Consider the following 19,707-nt stretch of genomic DNA (forward strand, 5'->3'; position numbering starts at 1 on the left):
TCTATCCGCTCCCTGTTATGTACATCCACCAATGCCACCCCTCACGAGCGCCTATTCTCTTTTCCCAGGAAGTCTGCCACTGGGACCACCCTACCAGCTTGGCTGACGTCCCCAGGGCCAGTGCTGCTCTGGAAACATGTGAGGAGCAATAAATACTCCCCGCTGGTTGAGAGGGTTCACCTTCTACATGCGAATCCCCAGTATGCTTATATGGTCTTACCTGATGGGCGGGAGGACACGGTCTCTGTCTGTGACCTGGCGCCTGCAGGAGCAGCAGACCACTACCCCGAATACTCCACAGTAACTATGAACCCTGTACCCGAGGTGACATCCGCACACCGAGCCCTACACAGACTCCTCACGACACTCATATACCAGGCACCTCGCACACGCATGAGGGATCACTGACGCCTAGTGGGCTGACACCTCCAGTTAGGCCGGAACCAGCACAACCACCGTCTCTGGTGCAAACACCACTGGCACCTGTTCAATCACAGCCGGTCCTACGTAGATTGCAGTGACAGATTCGACCACCTGATAGACTTAACCTGTAAATATACTTGTAAGAAACTTTGCTCCATGGGGACTCTCTTTTAAAACACAGTGGGGGGGGGGGGGGTGAATGTGGTGAACTACATATACCTGTCTGGACATGCCCCCTGCTGACTGCTCCTGTGGCTCCTCCCACAGACCTCAGGTATAAAGGCGATTGAGGCCTGAGCCCGGCCCTCAGTCTCCAGGATGTAGTATGGTGGTCAACTACTGCTTGTTCTTTCTTCCAGTCATTGAAAGCCGATATCTCGCCTTCACGTCTCAGAGAGAGTTATTGATGGTGCATCAATACATTAATGATCTGGGTGATGGGGTGGTAAATTGGATTAGTAAGTATGCAGACGCTACTAAGGTAGGTGACGTTGTGGATAATGAAGTAGGTTTTCAAAGCTTGCAGAGAGATTTAGGCCAGTTAGAAGAGTGGGCTGAAAGATGGCAGATGGAGTTTAATGCTGATAAGTGTGAGGTGCTACATTTTGGTAGGAATGATCCAAATAGGACATACATGGTAAATGGTAGGGCATTGAAGAATGCAGTAGAACAGAGTGATCTAGGAATTATGGTGCACCGTTCCCTGAAGGTGGAATCTCATGTGGATAGGGTGGTGAAGAAAGCTTTTGGTATGCTAGCCTTTATAAATCAGAGCATTGAGTATAGAAGTAATGTTAAAATTTTACAAGGCATTGGTCAGGGTGAATTTGGAGTATTGTGTACAGTGCTGGTCACCGAGTTATAGGAAAGATGTCAACAAAATAGAGAGAGTACAGAGAAGATTTACTAGAATGTTACCTGGGTTTCAGCACCCAAGTTACAGAGAAAGGTTGAACAAGTTAGGTCTTTATTCTTTGGAGCGTAGAAGGTTGAGGGGAGACTTGATAGAGTTATTTAAAATTATGAGGGGGATAGATAGAGTTGACATTGATAGGCTTTTCCCATTGAGAGTAGGGGAGATTCAAACAAGAAGACATGAGTTCAGAGTTAGGGGGCAAAAATTTAGCAGTAACATGAGGGGGAATTTCTTTACTCAGAAAGTGGTAGCTTCCAGTAGAAGTGGTAGAGGCAGGTTCGATACTGTCATTTAAAGTGAAAGGCATATGGACAGGAAAGGAATGGAGGGTTCTGGGCTGACTGCAGGTCGGTGGGACTAGGTGAGAGTAAGTGTTTGGCACGGACCAGAAGGGCCAAGATGTCCTGTTTCTGTGCTGTAACTGTTATATGGATATATAAGTAGCACTGTTACGTGAGTTACCATCAATGAACACCAACAGCTTTCCTCACATAACCTGGACTGTGAAGTAGGTAGGGTAGGGTGGTGGCAGGGTAATGAAAGCCTAAGGGGAACAGTTACTCCAGCTGAGCTTTGTGAATGCCATCCCCTCCCATCCAGCTTTCATTTAATTTCAAGTTGATTGTCATTCAATTGTATACATGTTCAAACAAAATAATGTTCCACCAGACCAGGGTGCACAATTCAAGACATATAACTCATACACACTAGATATTAGCACAAATGAATTAACGAATTATAAAATAAAAATCATGTCCTCTGTCTTCTGCAATTTAAAAAAATAACACACGGCTAGCTTTTACATTCTGGAAAGATAATTGTCCTACTGGCATTATATTGTCCCTTTGAGGAGCATAGCTTGTGAAAGGAATGAGTTGTGGAGTCTTTTAGAGAAGGTTATGGTGAAGAGATTGTCCAGAGATTGGAAGTAAGAAGTTAGCAGAAAACAGGTCTGGTGGGTGGCACTTAAAAAGACCTGATGTGGTAAACCATGTGTGAGTAATGCATACTGTCTACTTCAGGACAAGCCTCATACCTGAGGAAAAGTACATGTTTTGCACCCACCTTTCTCCCAGTGCCCAATCCAAAGACTTATGAGCAGTGAATCTTTTCGAGATCTAAACAAGACATAGTATCCCTAAGCCACTGAGCATGGGTAGGGGGAACTACATCTCTCCATTTAAGAAGTACTGCTCATCTGGCTAGAGGAGAGGCAAAAGACAATGTTCGTTATTTAGCCGGGGTCAAATGCTTGTCAGGGTCTCGAAGAATACCAAAACGAGCGATCAAAGGATCAGGTTCCAAATGACAATTTAATATGGAAGATAAAGTTAAAAAAAACTTTCCAAATTTTTTCCAGAGTAGGACAGGCCCAATACAAATGGAAAAGGGAGGCCTCACCTCCTTTGCATTTGTCACACCAGGGACTAATATCAGGATAGAACTTCGCCAGTTTGGTTTTGGACATATGAGCCCTGTGGACGACTTTAAACTGCAGGAGACAATGACGAGCACATAAAGAGATTGAATTGATGGATTTAAGAATTGAATCCCAAACCTTGTCGGACAAAGAAAAACCTAAGTCATGCTCCCAAGCAGTTTTAATTTTATCACAAGGGGCTCGTCTGAGAATCATAAATTCAACGCGAATAGTAGAAATTAAGCCTTTGCCCAAGGGGTTCATTTGAAGAAACATGTCTACAACATTTTTATCAGGTTGTTCAGGAAAATGTGGTATTAAAGGGCTAATAAAATGTCTAATTTGGAGGTATCTAAAAAAATGAGTATTCGGTAAATTAAACTTTATAGACAACTGTTCAAAAGTCGCAAACCGATTGTCTATAAAAAGATCTTCAAAACGCCTGATACCTCTCCTACACCAGTCTTGGAATGTGGAATCCTGCATAGATGGTTGAAACAAATGATTGTATAGAATAGGACTAGAGAGGGAAAAACTATAAAAACCATGGTATTTTCTAAATTGAGCCCATATTCTCAGAGTATGCCTGATTACAGGATTAGTAATAGATTTTGGCAATTGGCAAGGAAGAACAAATCCAAGTAAAGCTGGAATAGATAATTTCTTATAAGCGTTTAATTCCATTGCCACCCATGTTGGACAAACAGACTGGTTATAAAAGTAGGACCAAAAGATAATATTACGGAAATTGGCTGCCCAATAATATGAACAAAAATTAGGCAACGCCAAGCCACCTTCTCTTTAGGCTTTTGGAGATGAGCTTTATTGAGTCTGGGCTGTTTACCCTTCCATAGGTATGACAAGATAATAGAATCTAAAGAATCAAAAGAAACTTCAGGAATAAATATAGCTAAAGATTGAAATAAGTATAAAAATTTAGGGAGAATATACATTTTAATTACATTAATTTGTCTTGTCTTGTTTAGATCTCGAAAAGATGTGCTACTCACTTTCTAATTCAGACACAATGTTCCATAGGGTGTGGGGATCTTTTCTCGAATATTTTCATAACTCTCACCTAGATTGACAGGTGTTTGTTCTTTTTTCCCTTGATAATCAGACCCTACATTTCCAGCTTTTTTTTTTACTTTTGTTTTTTTCTGATCAGGTAACAGGCTGCCTCCCTTTTTTTTATTACAATATGTAGTTCTGGGGTAATAAAAGTCTATCTCATATAATGGTTGGCTTGGAGTTGGATAGGTAATGGTTTGGGTGCTTTTCTTTCTTTTTCTCTTTTATTTTCCTTTTTTACTATCGGTGACTTGCTCATTTGTTAGGACATGTATTATTGTTATTTTTGTTTATATGGCAATGATCCTTCTATATATATTATTGATTTTCTTTTCTTCATTGTAGTTTGTAGAAAATTATAAATAAAATTTTAAAAAAAGACTATGAACAGATATTTTATTATTTGTGTTTTGGTTAAGGAGAACTTGGTCTTCAAGACTGGTAACTGACATCTAACCCTGTTGTTTAGTGGTGTTTGCCCTTCATGAATATATGTACTTAGATGTCCATTCCCAAATGAGTTACCAAGTAGCAGATGCAAATTGATGTTAATCTCCATCCTGTCCAAACAGGTGTAATTGTCTTGTATTTTTCTCTTTCAGTATTTTATTTCGTGATTTTTTTTGCCATTTTCCTCTAAAGACAGGAAGGAAAACTGTATTAGGTCTAAGTATCCAGCTTGAATCTTGATGTGTTGGTAAACTACCAAACTACTTTATATTTCCTTACCATTATTCCTCTAGAATGGTGTAGCGTAATGCAATGGGTGACCGATGACATGTATTGTTCATAATAGAAATTGTTCTACATAATTCACAAACAAATTGAGTTGCTGTGTTCACTTTAAGAGACAGTGTCTGACGTAATGACATCGATGTAAGATGACTGCTTTTGATTTGCTCGTGATGGAAGTAAACAGCTGAAACTTGTGTTGAACACATAAAACAACTCTTGCACCCTGTCACTTAAGAATGCTGAGGACTCATTTCCAGTGATGTCATCGCCCAGAATGGCAGCTTAAGTCAACAGCTCCTCTGGAAAAATGTATATTTTGCCCCCTTAATCCATCAAATATAAGATCTTTTGAAAATATTTGAATTGATAAGGGGGACAATAATGAGGAAAAAGAATGGAGATAAAAAAGCATCACTGCGGAGCCTGTGGACAAGAGTGGTGCAGCGAGCGGCTCTCCTACCCGAATGCGAGGCTGACGATGGGCCTTGTTCAGGCGAAGTGACAAATATGATAGAAATTCTGGAAGAGATACGAGAGTTCCAATATAGAACAGCAACTAAATGATATCAAGTCAGAACTCGCCAACATCAATCAAAAAATAGTGGTGGCAGAGACATGAACTGAGATGGTGGAAGATTGCATGCAAAACATGGAAGGGATACTAAGAAAGATGATAAAAATATTAAATCAACAAGAAAACAAACTGCTTGACCAGGAGGAAAGATCACGGCAGAAAAATATCAGGATATACAATGTTCCCAAAGGAGCGGAGGGTTTGTCTATGGTGGAGTTTGTAGGAAAGTTGCTGCAGGACACGCTGGAGATTAGAGGGCGCATCATGCGCTCATCCCAAGACCCATTAGAAACAGAGAAGATAAGCCACGCTGAATAGTAATTAGATTCCTTTGATACAATACTAAGGCGGAGATTCTATGAAGGGCCTAGGGAAAGAAGAAGGTCTTCTAGGAAGGGATTTCGATCAAGATTGCCTCCCAGTGGTCCTGCAGAAACATAAAGAATACTCTGAAGTAAAGTGAATATTAAAGCAAGGAAAGATTAGATTCCAAACTCTGTACCCTGCTAAACTGCAAGTGTTTTATGAAGATGGGATGCAACTATATCAGACAGTGAAAGAGGCGACTACAGACATGAAGGCCAGAGGGTTGACCATTAGCATGATCAAACCGAGGGAAAGCCTGGCTGAGCAGTTATCCCACTCTGCTTGGGAAATAGTGAGAGAATCGAGAAAGCAAGGGACAGGAAGAGGGCGAGAGAAGTATGTCAGGAAGTGACTGTGAGTTTTATGAAGACAGCCCTCATTCCCTCCAGAAGAGCCATAAGGTTTAGCTAACTTTAAAAGTGTTGATAAGCAATAATAGATGGTGCTAAACCCATCTCAAGAAATACTTATTATAATGTGGATTTTAATTACTCAATTATTTTTTATTCGTTCATTCATTCCTTTTTCCCTACCTAAATGAGAATATATACATGGGAGGAATACACAGGGAAATCTTTTCTGTGTACTGGACATAGATTGTTTCACTTACTTTTATGAGTACTGCATTGGGGGCCCTCAACTCACAGGTAGGAGGGGCTATCCCCCACAGGTAGACATTTCCTCTAGCTCAACCCAGGATCATCTACTAGAGACCTCAGCCTTGGAATCACACCTTATTGCTGTTTTTTATTATTAGCGTTTCTTAGTTCTTATTTGTTCAGGGTTGTAGATTGATTAAGTTTTATTCTGCTAATTTCAATGATACATTGACAGATAAATACACATGGCTAAGGACAAAGTAAAATTCATTTTTTAATGTTAAATCCAATCAAACGCAGTAGAATTCTATCCAAAATGAAAAAAGAACAAGCCCATGTAATATATTTACAGAAAACTCTCTTAAGTGATGATGAGCATGGAAAACTAAAGAGAATGGGCTTCACTAATTTGTTTTTCACCTCATATAAATCAGGACATAGGAGAGGAGTTGCTTTTCTTATCTCAATCAAGCTAAACCTTGAAAAATTATTTGAAATGGGCAATAAGGAGGGCAGATATATTCTGGTAAGGGGGAATATAGATGGAAATTCAGTTACTCTATTGAATATATACACACTCCCAGGGAGCGATATTAGTTTCTTTCAGAAAATGACTAATATTATAGTAATGGGAACAGAAGGTCTCCTGATATGTGGGGAGACTTAAATTTACAATTACAACCAAAGTTAGATTCTTCTAATAGAAAAACCTACAAAACAAAATCCTTACGTAAGAAAGTTAATACACTTTTTGAGGATGTCGGTCTAATTGATATATGGAGGGACCTTTTCCCCAACAGAAGGGATTACACTCATTATTCTGTATATACAAGAATAGGCTATTTCATAACTTTTGGAAAAGACACAGAAAAAATAAACACCTGTGAAATTGGGACAACAGATGTAAGTGACCATGCACCTATATATTTATCTGTTGATTTTGACCTACAACCAAAGAATACTATTTGGAAACTAAATTCAAGTCTACTCAATGATCCCTACTTTAAGGAACAAATTAAAAAAGAAATTGGTCTTTGCTTAGAATTCAAAGATAATGGAGAGGCTTCACCTCCCATTCTATGGGATACTCTGTAGGCTATTGTAAGAGGGAAAATTATAGTGGTATCTTCATTTAAGAAAATAATAAGGAATAAGACATTAGAGGAATTACAAAATATGGTGAAGGAACTAGAAAAAAATGCAAATTGAATTTGACACAGGATACATTAGAGAAAATAAAAAAAAATCAGAATGAAATTAATAGTTTGGCTACTCAAGAAATCAGGAAAAATTTAATGTTTCTGAAACAGAGACATTATGAAAGTGGATCTAAGTCTATGAAAATACTGGTGTGGAAAATGAAAAAAAAAGATAGCAGAAAATACAATTCATAGAATTAGGAATCCAGGAACAAAATGATAAAAAAATAAGCTAAGTGAAATACAAGAAACTTTTGGTGATTAACAAAACTCTATCTTCCAAAGTTCCAGGGGGAAGCAATAACCCAAATTGACACCTTCCTGAATTCTCTAGAGTTACCCACTTTAAGCGAAGAACAAAATAGAACGATGACTGCTGACATAATTGAAGCTGAACTAAAAGCTGCAATTAGTAGGCTTAAATTAAGCAAGTCGCCAGGATCAGATGGGTATACAGCAGAGTGGTACAAAGAATTTAAAAATGAGTTAATTCCTGACTTACTCCCCACACTGAACTGGGCTCTAAAAAAGGCGCAAATGCCACTTAGCTGGAAGGAAGCGATAATCTCAGCTATACCGAAAGAAGGCAAGGATAAAATGGAATGCGGGTCATTTTAGACCAATATCCGTTCTTAATGTAGATTAAGGATTATTTACCTCCATCATGGCCAAACGATTAGAAGAGTACTGATACATAACAATCAGACAGGTTTTATACAACAACGCCAAACACAAGACAATATATGAAGGACACTTCACATTATGGATCTTATACAAAAAAATAAAATCGAAGCAATAGGGATTAGCATGGACGCTGCTGAAAAGGCATTTGATTCAGTTAATTGGAGTTTTCTTTACAGAGTTTTACATAGATTTGCTTTCCATGACACAATTATTAAAACTTTACAGGCATTATATTACAACCCTACTGCTAGAATTAAAATCAATGGATATTTATCAAATAGCTTTACTCTAGAAGGGGGCACAAGACAGGGTTGTGCATGGTCACTGCTACTTTTTGCATTATATCTGGAACCATTAGCTCAATATATCAGACAAAATGAAGATATCGGGGGAATTACTATTTAAGGGACAGAGCATAAATTGGCCTGTTACGCGGATGACGTTTAGATCTATCTAGGGCAACCAACATACTCTTTACGTTGATTGATGCAATCATTTGAACAATATGGTCAATTATCAGGATACAAGATCAACATAGATAAAACCCAATTACTTTCATATAACTATAGCCCACCAAGAGACATTCAAAATAGATATCCCTGGGCATGGCAAACAGAGTCTTTCAAATATTTGGACATCATTGGCAAAATTATCAGAATGCAAACATCAGCCTATATATTAAAAAAACTAAGGAAAATGTAACAAGATGGAACCTAATTCCTTTTTTCAGTCTCAGTTCAAGGATTGAGTCTATTAAAATGAATGTACTGCCCAGACTGTTACACCTCTTTCAGACCCTACCAATAGAGATTAATCAAAATCAATTCAATGAATGGAACAAGATGCTATCAGGTATATTTGACAGGGTAAAAGGCCTAGAGTTCATCTCAAAACTTTGCAATTAGCAAAGGAAAAGGGGGGATGGGACCTACCTTCTCTTAGAGATTATTATTTTGCAGCACAGTTGAGAGCTGTGATACGTTGGTGCAACCCATCATATGATGCTCAATGGAAAAACATTGAGGAGCAGGTAATTCCCATCCCCATACAGGCAATTTTGGCTGTAACAACCTACAAAGGTACATAAATACTGTTGATAACCCATGGGTGAAAAGGACTCTTAAAATAAGGAAAACTATTGTAAAAGAATATAAACTAGAGGGAAATATTGCAATTCTTAAATGGTGTGCATATGACTCAGATTTTATGCTGAATAAACAGAATGCTAGATTTAAGGACTGGACAGCTAAAGGAATAACAGTTCTTTGCAATATAATGAAAGAAGGAACACTGTTCAGTTTTGAAATGCTTAAAGAGAAACACATTAGAAAAACAAGACTTTTACATGTATTTACAGCTGCGACAATATGTTAGTAGGATGGTTAAAAATGAAACCAAGGCAAGTACATGTTTGATAGAAAAGCATATTACTCAGATAACAGCAGTAGAATCATTTCAAGTGTGTACAAGGGTTTGTCAAATCTTAAAACACATTCCACTTCATACATTAAAACAAAATGGGAAAATGAAGGAGGGATAATTATATCTGAGGAAGAATGGACAATAACATGGAGGTATCAATGGAAGTGTACCAGTTCACAGAAATGGAGGGAGTTTGGATGGAAAAACTTGATAAGATATTTTATTACACCCTCTCAGAAATCCCATTATGATAGTAACCTCCCTGTTTGCTGGAGAAATTGTGGAAATTAAAATGCAAACCATTATCATATTTTCTGGGAATGCCTCATTATCAAAGACTATTGGATGGGGATACACAATGCCCTACAAGAAATCTTTAAATGTGAAATGCCCTTAGAGAGTAAGACCATATATTTTGGATATATACCTTAAGAATGGTTGAAAAGAGATAAATATTTAATGAATATACTGCTGGTGACTGGTAAAAAGACTCTTACTAGGAAATGCTTATCACAGGAGAGCCCAACCTTGAATGCACGGATGGAAATTACAATGGACATTTACAAAATGAAGAAGCTAACAGCATCTGTTAATCATAAGTTAGAAAAATTTGATTCATACTGGGAAAAAATGGTTTAACTACATAACACCTCATAGGCCTGATTTTATCCTCACAAATCAATGAATACGTTGTAAAAAAGATCACTCCCTATTTATACATAGTTTTCTCCTTTCACTTGTTCTTTCTTCCCTCACTTTACTACAACTGTATACCTCAGATAAATATTGTGTGGAGATTTGTGGCATATATATACTTCCGCTTTATTGTCACTAAACAATTGATACTAGAGCATACAATCATCACAGTGATATTTGATTCTGCACTTCGTGCTCCCTGGAATACAAATCAAAGTAAATATAATAAAAATTTAAATTATAAATCATAATTAGCAAATAGAAAAGGGAAAGTAAGGTAGTGCAAATCAGGTCCGGATATTTGGAAGGTACGGCCCAGATCCGGGTCAGGATCTGTTCAGCAGTCTTATCACAGTTGGAAAGAAACTGTTCCCAAATCTAGCCGCGTGAATCTTCAAGCTCCTGAACCTTCTCCCGGAGGGAAGAGGGACAAAAAGTATTGGCTGGGTGGGTCATGTCCTCGATTATCCTGGCAGCACTGCTCTGACAGCATGTGGTGTAAAGTGAGTCCAAGGTTGGAAGATTGGTTTGTGTGATGTGCTGGGCTATGTTCACCATCTTCTGCAGCTTCTTCCGGTCTTGGACAGGACAACTTCCATACCAGGTTGTGATGCACCCTAGAAGAATGCCTTCTACGGTGCATCTATAAAAATTAGTGTGGTTTTTAGGGGACAGGCCAAATTTCTTCAGCTTTCTCAGGAAGTAAAGGTGCTGGTGGGCCTTCTTGGCAATGGACTCTGCTTGGTTAGATATATGTACAATACCTGAAATACATCTTATGGAAATGTTTATTTGATGATGAACTTCAATAAAAAATAAATTACAAAAAAAAATGCTGAGGACTCGATCCGAGATGTCCTTAGGTCCTCTCTTTTGTTCTCCCGAGACTCACCTTGGCCAGGAGGATGGTTGAAAGAAGTAACCTCATACCTCAATGCTTTAATCTTATCCTGCCTGTTATTAAAGATTGTAGTTTTCTTACATGTTGGCCACCTCTCGGCCTGTGCTGAAGTTCTTATCTATGCTTTAGTTTCTGCAAAACATCTTTGTTCCACTTTAGCTGGTTTCACCATTTAAAATTTCACCATTTAAGAAGAAATACAGAAGTAAAGTACTGTTGTTATTGAAAGAAAAGCTGAAGATACTGGAATTACTCAATCTGAAGAAACAGGAAGAAGTCGCTGTTGATCTTTCTTCCCTTGTCGTCTTCACTGCATCTTAAATACTTTTTACCTTTAACTTTTTCAATTGTGTTGAAATGTTGACTCTGATTATCATTCCGCAGACGATGCCTGACCTTTGGAGTCTTTCTAATATTTATTGTTTTAATCCAAAAAGTTGAGCTCAGCTAAAACTCAGCAGCCTTATGCCAATTCAACATCTGACCAGTCCAGCTTTTGTTTTTGTTCCCTAGTTATTCTTGTCATCTTTTTGAACCAGTAGTCCTTTTACTGAAGGTATTCCTATGCAGCTCTGCAGGGAGTTTGAGGATTTAAACTGAACAATATAAAAAAGTGGTGAATATATTTTTAAGTCAGGATAGTGTGTGAGTTAGTTGGTATGTACCTATTCCTCTGCTGCTACTTAGTGCTTGAGATGAAATTGTGGGAGGTACTACTGAAATAGCCTGGGCCAATTGTAAATGACTACAATGCACTTTTCAGATGGTTCACACTGCAGTCACTGGGTGATGATTGTGAAGGGAGTGATGGTTTGATGTTAAATGGGAAGCCAATGAATCGTGCTGCTTGTTTCTGAAGTGGTGTCAAGCTTCTTTAGTATTGTTGAAGCTGCTCCTATTCAGATAAATATAGACTATTCCACCATGTTCCTGATCTGCCTTGTAGGTGATAGAAATGTTCTGTGTGATGGGGTCAACCTAAAGTTCAACACCATTGGATTCAAGAACAGCTATTTCCCTTCAAAAATACAGTTCTTGAACTAATCCTAGTCACTGTTTAGAAAAACTATGACCCATGTGCTCTCTTTATGCTAAAGTTTACTTCCTAAGCATTTTGAATTTTCAACTGAAAATTCTTTAATTTATGTTTTACATGTGAATGCAGCTTATCTAATGCTATGTGTCTGTAATGCTATTGCAAGTACATTTTTCATTGCACATCTGCATACACATACTTGTGCATATGACAACAAAATGGACTTTAATTGAAGGAAGATTACATGTGAAGCAGGGCCTAAAGCACTTTGCCTTTGGCATTCACATGCTTTATTTCACTATCATTGAGGAAGTCCTCAAAGGATCTTCCATCTGTTCGAGGTTAATGGTTAAACTCAATCACAGCTAAATAAAGCAGGATTTCAGAACTTTGATGGTCTGTAGGTTGGGGGAGAATTGCTTGTTGTTTTTGCTGTTAATACATTTAGTCAGGCCACATACCTCTGGGTGTGAGCGAGCTCCTATCATGTCATTAAATTCAAGAGTACAACATTCGTTCTTACAAATGGCAGAATTATACCACTCTCCACTTTCCCCTTTCTCTCTCACTTTTTGATCCTCCGGTGCTCCCATTATTGTACCCTTCACACTTTTTCCCCAGGCCTCCTTCACTAATCCTCAACCCCTTTCCCTCATGGCACCTATGCCCTTTTCACACACAGGTACCTCCACTCCCCACCACCCCATTTCCATTCTGGTTCCAATTATCATTCCCCTGTCCCCTAATGGCTTCCATTCTCACCTGTTCTACTTAGCAGTGGAAGTGCTTTGTCTTCCTACTTATTTCCCCCCAGAAACTGTCTCATATCTTCATACTTCCTCAGACACCTTGCTCTGTATAGTTTTCCTCTCTTACTCGTTGCCTGCTACAACCACCCTATTTACTTTCCCTACCGGACACCAACTACCTGTCATCTTAGACCCTGCCTCAGTCCAGCACTCATCTTGGATTCCTTCCTTGCCACTTCCCTTCTCCTCTTTATCATTCTCCATCTTACCGCTCCAGGGTTTTGATCTGAAATGTAGACAATTTCTTTTCTCCCACAGAGGTTCCATGAGTTCCTCCAGCAGATCGTTGCTTGATTTACTCTTTGAGGATGGATAAACCCTTCAGATTTGAGCTGTAAGACTGGTGTTTTCTTACCCTATGCTTAAATGGAGTAGTAAGTGAGTTGCCACAGCAGCAATGTACACCATCATAAGCTGTGAAGAACTCCTGATAAACAATTTTAGTAAATGCCAAATGGTGTGTATTTTTCTTGACTTTGAGAAGTTAGAGTAATGTTAATTTAACAGCTGACTCAAGCATACACTTTCTTGTCTCCCTCTTCTTTTTGTACTATGAGCTATACCTTACAAAAGCTACCACCTCCTACAAAGTGACAAGAAGGTTTCACTCTCAGATGAGCCCAATAACTTTTATGTTTGTTGACCAACAAAATATGGAGGCACTTTCATGAACTCCCTTAAGCCCTGGCAACCCTCTGATTTCAATCTCTGAAGCTGAAGTGAGAGTATCCTTCAGGAGTGTGAACCTATGGAATGTTTCTGGCCCAGACAGGTGTACCTGGCCGAGTACTGAAGACCTGTGCTAATCAACTGGTTGGGGTGTTCACTGATCTTTAACCTCTAGCTTCGGCAGTCTGCGATATCTCCCTGTTTCAAGAAGGGTTCAATTATACCGGTGCCCAAGAATAATGTGACAACTCACCTCAATGACATTTGTCCACTTACATCCACGGTGAAGAAGTGCTTTGAGAGGTTGTTGATGAAACAAATCAACTCCTGCCTGAGGAGTGAATTGAACCTGCTGCTATTTGCCTACTGAGCAACAGGTCAACAGCAGATGCTGTTTTATTGGTCCTTTGGTCTGAAACATCTACCAGTTTCAGGAACAGTTATTACCTCTCAACAATCAGGGTCTTGAACCAGTGTGGATAACTTCACTTACCTAATTACTGATTATAGAACCTCTGGACACTTTCAAGAACTCTACAGCTCATTCATATTATCTATCTATCATCATTATTATTTATTTTCTTTTTTGTATTTGCACAATTTGATAATCATATAACCATATAACAATCACAGCACGGAAACAGGACATCTTGGCCCTCCTAGTCCGTGCCGAACCCTTAATCTCACCTAGTCCCACCTACCCGCACTCAGCCCATAACCCTCCACTCCTTTCCTGTCCATATACCTATCCAATTTTACCTTAAATGACACAACTGAACTGGCCTCTACTACTTCTACAGGAAGCTCATTCCACACAGCTATCACTCTTTGAGTAAAGAAATACCCCCTTGTGTTTCCCTTAAACTTCTGCCCCCTAACTCTCAAATCATGTCCTCTAGTTTGAATCTCCCCTACTCTCAATGGAAACAGCCTGTTCACGTCAACTCTATCTATCCCTCTCAAAATTTTAAATACCTCGATCAAATCCCCCCCTCAACCTTCTACGCTCCAATGAATAGAGACCTAACTTGTTCAACCTTTCTCTGTAACTTAATTGCTGAAACCCAGGTAACATCCTAGTAAATTGTCTCTGCACTCTCTCTAATTTATTGATATCTTTCCTACAATTCGGTGACCAGAACTGCACACAATATTCCAAATTTGGCCTTACCAATGCCTTGTACAACTTTAGCATTACATCCCAACTTCTGTACTCAATGCTTTGATTTATAAAGGTCAGTGTTCCAAAAGCCCTCTTCACCACCCTATCTACATGAGACTCCACTTTCAGGGAACTATGCACAGTTATTCCTAGATCTCTCTGTTCCTCTGCATTCCTCAATGCCCTACCATTTACTCTGTATGTTCTATTTGGATTATTCCTGCCAAAATGTAGAACCTCACACTTCTCAGCATTAAACTCCATCTGCCAACGTTCAGCCCATTCTTCTAACTGGCATAAATCTCCCTGCAAGCTTTGAAAATCCACCTCATTATCCACAACACCTCCTACCTTAGTATCATCGGCATACTTACTAATCCAATTTACCACCCCATCATCCAGATCATTTATGTATATTACAAACAACATTGGGCCCAAAACAGATCCCTGAGGCACCCCGCTAGTCGCCGGCCTCCATCCCGATAAGCAATTATCCACCACTACTCTCTGGCATCTCCCATCTAGCCACTGTTGAATCCATTTTATTACTCCAGCATTAATACCTAATGACTGAACCTTCTTAACTAACCTTCCATGTGGAACTTTGTCAAAGGCTTTGCTGGTCCATATAGACTACATCCACTGCCTTACCCTCGTCAACATTCCTCATAACTTCTTCAAAAAATTCAATAAGGTTTGTCAAACATGACCTTCCACGCACAAATCCATGCTGGCTACTTCTAATCAGATCCCATCTATCCAGATAATTATAAATACTATCTCTAAGAATACTTTCCATTAATTTACCCACCACTGATGTCAAACTGACAGGTCTATAATTGCTAGGCTTCCTTCTAGAACCCTTTTTAAACAATGGAACCACATGAGCAATACGCCAATCCTCCGGCACAATCCCCGTTTCTAATGACATATTAAAGATCTCCGTCAGAGCTCCTGCTATTTCTACACAAACTTCCCTCAAGGTCCTGGGGAATATCCTGTCAGGATCCGGAGATTTATCCACTTTTAAATTTCTTAAAAGCGCCAGTACCTCCACCTCTTTAATTGTCATAGGTTCCATAACTTCCTTACTTGTTTCCCACACCTTAGACAATTCAATATCCTTCTCCTTAGTGAATACTGAAGAGAAGAAATCATTCAAAATCTCTCCTATCTCCTTCGGTTCCACACATAGCTGACCACTCTGATTCTCTAAGGGGCCAATTTTATCCCTCACTATCCTCTTGCTTTTAATATAACTGTAGAAACCTTTCGGATTTACTTTCACCTTATTTGCCAAACCAACCTCGTATCTTCTTTTAGCTTTTCTAATCTCTTTCTTAAGATTCCTTTTACATTCTTTATATTCCTTGAGCAATTCCTTTACTCCATGCTGCCTATATCTATTGTAGACATCCCTCTTTTTCTGAACCAAATTTCTAATATCCCTTGAAAACCATGGTGCTCTCAAACCTTTAACCTTTCCTTTCACCCTAACAGGAACATAAAGATTCTGTACCCTCATAATTTCACCCTTAAATGACCTCCATTTCTCTATTACATCCTTCCCATAAAACAACTTGACCCAATCCACTCTCTCTAAATCCCTTCGCATTCCCTCAAAGTTAGCCTTTCTCCAATCAAAAATCTCAACTCTAGGTCCAGTCCTGTCCTTCTCCATAATTATATTGAAGCTAATGCTATTGTGATCACTGGACCCGAAGTGCTCCCCAACACATACATCTGTCAGCTGACCTATCTCATTCCCTAACAGGAGATCCAACACTGCCCCATCTCTAGTCAGTACTTCTATGTATTGTTGCAAAAAACTATCCTGCACACATTTCACAAACTCTAAACCATCCAGCCCTTTCACAGAATGAGCTTCCCAGTCCACGTGTGGAAAATTAAAATCTCCCACAATCACCAGCTTGTGTTTACTACAAATATCTGCTATCTCCTTACACATTTGCTCTTCCAACTCACGCGCCCCATTAGGTGGCCTATAATAGACTCCTATCAGTGTTACTGCACCTTTCTCATTCTTCAATTCCACCCAAATGGCCTCCCTAGAGGAGCTCTCTAATCTATCCTTCCAAAGCACCGCCATAAGATTTTCTCGGACAAGCAATGCAACACCTCCTCCTCTGGCCCCTCCTACTCTATCACACCTGAAGCAACTAAATCCAGGAATATTTAGTTGCCAATCACACCCTTCCTGCAACCATGTTTCACTAATAGCTACAACATCATAATTCCAGGTATCAATCCACGCTTTAAGCTCATCCACCTTTCTTACAATGCTCCTAGCATTAAAATAGATACATTTAAGATACTCTCCATCTCCTCCTCTCTTTCCATCCCTAACAATGCATTCAAATTTATTATCCTTTTCTTTCTTCTCCCCTACATCTTCGGGCTGAGCGCATCCCTTCTCCATCACCTGCCTTTCCTCCCTCACACACTGTCTATTTACTTGCTCCACTGGTGAACTAACCTCCTCTCCCATAGTCTCCTCAAATAGTCTCCCGCCCCCCCATCTTACTAGTTTAAAGTCCGCCCTGTAGCCCTAGCAAACCTCCCTGCTAGGATATTGGTCCCCCCACGATTCAAGTGTAACCCGTCCTTCTTGAACAGGTCACTCCTGCCCCAGAAGAGGTCCCAATGATCCAGAAACTTGAATCCCTGCCCCCTGCTCCAATCCCACAGCCAGGCATTCATCCTCCACCTAATTCTATTCCTACTCTCACTGTCGCGTGACACAGGCAGTAATCCCGAGATTACTACCTTTGCGGTCCTTCTTCTTAACTGCCTTCCTAACTCCCTATACTCTCATTTCAGTACCTCTTCCCCTTTCCTTCCTATGTCATTGGTACCTACATGTACCACGACCTCTGGCTCTTCACCCTCCCACTTCAGGATATCTTGGATGCGATCAGAAACGTCCCGAACCCTGGCACCAGGGAGGCAAATTACCATCTGGGACTCCCGGTCACCTCCACAGAAATGCCTGTCTGAGCCCCTGACTATTGAGTCCCCTATTACTATGGACCTCTTTCTTCTAACCCTACCCTTCTGAGCTACAGGGCCGTCCTCTGTGCTGGAGGCTCGGCCACTGTCACTCCCACCAGGTAGGCTGTCCCCCCCAACAGTACTCAAACATGAGTACTTATTGTCAAGGGGTACAGCCACTGGGGTACTCTCTAGTACCTGCCTCTTCCCCTTCCTGACTGTAACCCACCTATCTGCCTCCCGTGGTCCCGGAGTGACCACCTGCCTGTAACTCCTCTCTATCACCTCCTCACTCTCCCTGACCAGGCGAAGGTCATCGAGCTGCAGCTCCAGTTCCCTAACTCGGTCCCTCAGGAGCTGCAGTTCGGCGCACCTGGCGCAGATGTGGACGTCCGGGAGGCTCGGAGACTCCAGGATCTCCCACATCCGACACCGAGAACAACAAGCTGCCCTCACACTCATACCTCCCAAATAACTGAAAATACAAGAACTAAAAGATAAGCCTACTGTGCCCTCTTCCGCCTAAGCCCTCTAAGCCCAAGCCCTACACTCTGCGCCCGATGTCATTTGTAATTTGTTTGTCCATCTTTGTTGTGTGCAGTTTTCAATTATTCTATTGCGTTTCTTTGTATTTATTATGATTGCCTGCAAGCAAATGAATCTCAGGGTAGTATATGGTGACAATCAAGAATCTATCAACCTCTGTCTGTGGCAATGAATTCCATAGATTCACTACTCTCTGGCTAAAGAAATTCTTTCACATCTCCATTCTAAAAGGATACCTCTCTATTCTGAGGTTTGTTCTTTGGCCTTAGACTCTCCCACCATAGGAAACATCCTCACCACGTCCATGTCCTTTTATTTCTTCTACTGAAGTGCATGACACTGTATTCCATTTGCCACTTCTTTGACCATTCTCTTAATCTGCCTAAGTTCTTCTGTGGCCTTTCTATCTTCTCAAAACTACCTGTTCCTCCACTTTGTATCATCTGCAAACCTTACAACAAAGCCATCAATTCCATCATTCAAATCATTGACACATGACTTAAAATGTTCCACTGCCACACCTCCCTTTCCCCTTGGTTTCACACTGCCCACCTCTGTGGGTCTTCAGGTTTCATCCCCTTTCCTGTGCTGTATTAATACCACCTGTTAATTACAATTTTTAATGTTACTAAATTATAATTATAAATTACATTCCAGTGATTACAATTATGTACTTCAATGAGAGTTTAGGTGAGAAGACAATTTCAAAATTTTAAGACTTTCCAGAACCCAATATTCATTTGTTGAACCATGCCCATGTGTTGATGTTGGAAGTTCGTCCATCGTCGTCGATGAAGACTCAACACCGTTAGTCATTTTGAGACTGGATGCAGGGTGTCTGAAGATGACTGGTCAGGCCAATTGGGGCAAGGAATGTCCTGGCACATGTTGGGCAGACATGTGTAGGCACTGTGCTGGTGCCTCTGGACTTGTGCTGCTTGCGTTTATGTTGTGTTTCAGCAGTGCGCCTTGCTTTGTAAGCTTGACAGCCCTTGTGGATGAGGCTGCGCCAGGTAGGGCGGTTTTAAGCCAGCATTTCCCAGGTGGTCGTGCCTATGTCATGTGACTTCAGGGAGGCCTTTAGTGTGTCTTTGTAATGTTTTTCCTGCCCTCCATGTGAATGTCTTCCAGCAGAGAGTTCCCCAAAAAACAGCTGCTTGGGTACACACTCGTCCGGCATATGGATGACATGACCTGCCCACTGGGTCTGTGCTCTCATCAGCAGTGTGTGGACTGATGGTAGACTTGCTCTAGACAGAACTTCAGTGTCTGGTACTTTGTCTTGCCATCTGCTGCCTGATATTCTGCGAAGGCAAGTCACGTGAAAATGGTTGAGCTGCCTTGCATGCCTTCGATACACAGTCCACGTTTCACAGGCGTACAGGAGGGTAATGAGTACCAAGGCTCAGAAGAGCTTCAGTTTTGTTGCTGGGCTGATTCCTTGATGTTCCCACACAGTGGAGCACA

The 19,707-nt window shown here is 40.4% G+C and overlaps 1 protein-coding gene across 1 annotated transcript in view; it reads left to right on the forward strand.

The window, feature by feature from the left end:
- LOC132400058 (delphilin-like) overlaps nt 1-19,707 on the forward strand; it is a 247,769-nt gene that overhangs the window by 150,742 nt on the left and 77,320 nt on the right. The window lies entirely within an intron of this gene.

This window comes from Hypanus sabinus, chromosome 9 (assembly GCF_030144855.1).
Source record: "Hypanus sabinus isolate sHypSab1 chromosome 9, sHypSab1.hap1, whole genome shotgun sequence".
In the NCBI taxonomy this organism is placed as follows: Eukaryota; Metazoa; Chordata; class Chondrichthyes; order Myliobatiformes; family Dasyatidae; genus Hypanus; species Hypanus sabinus.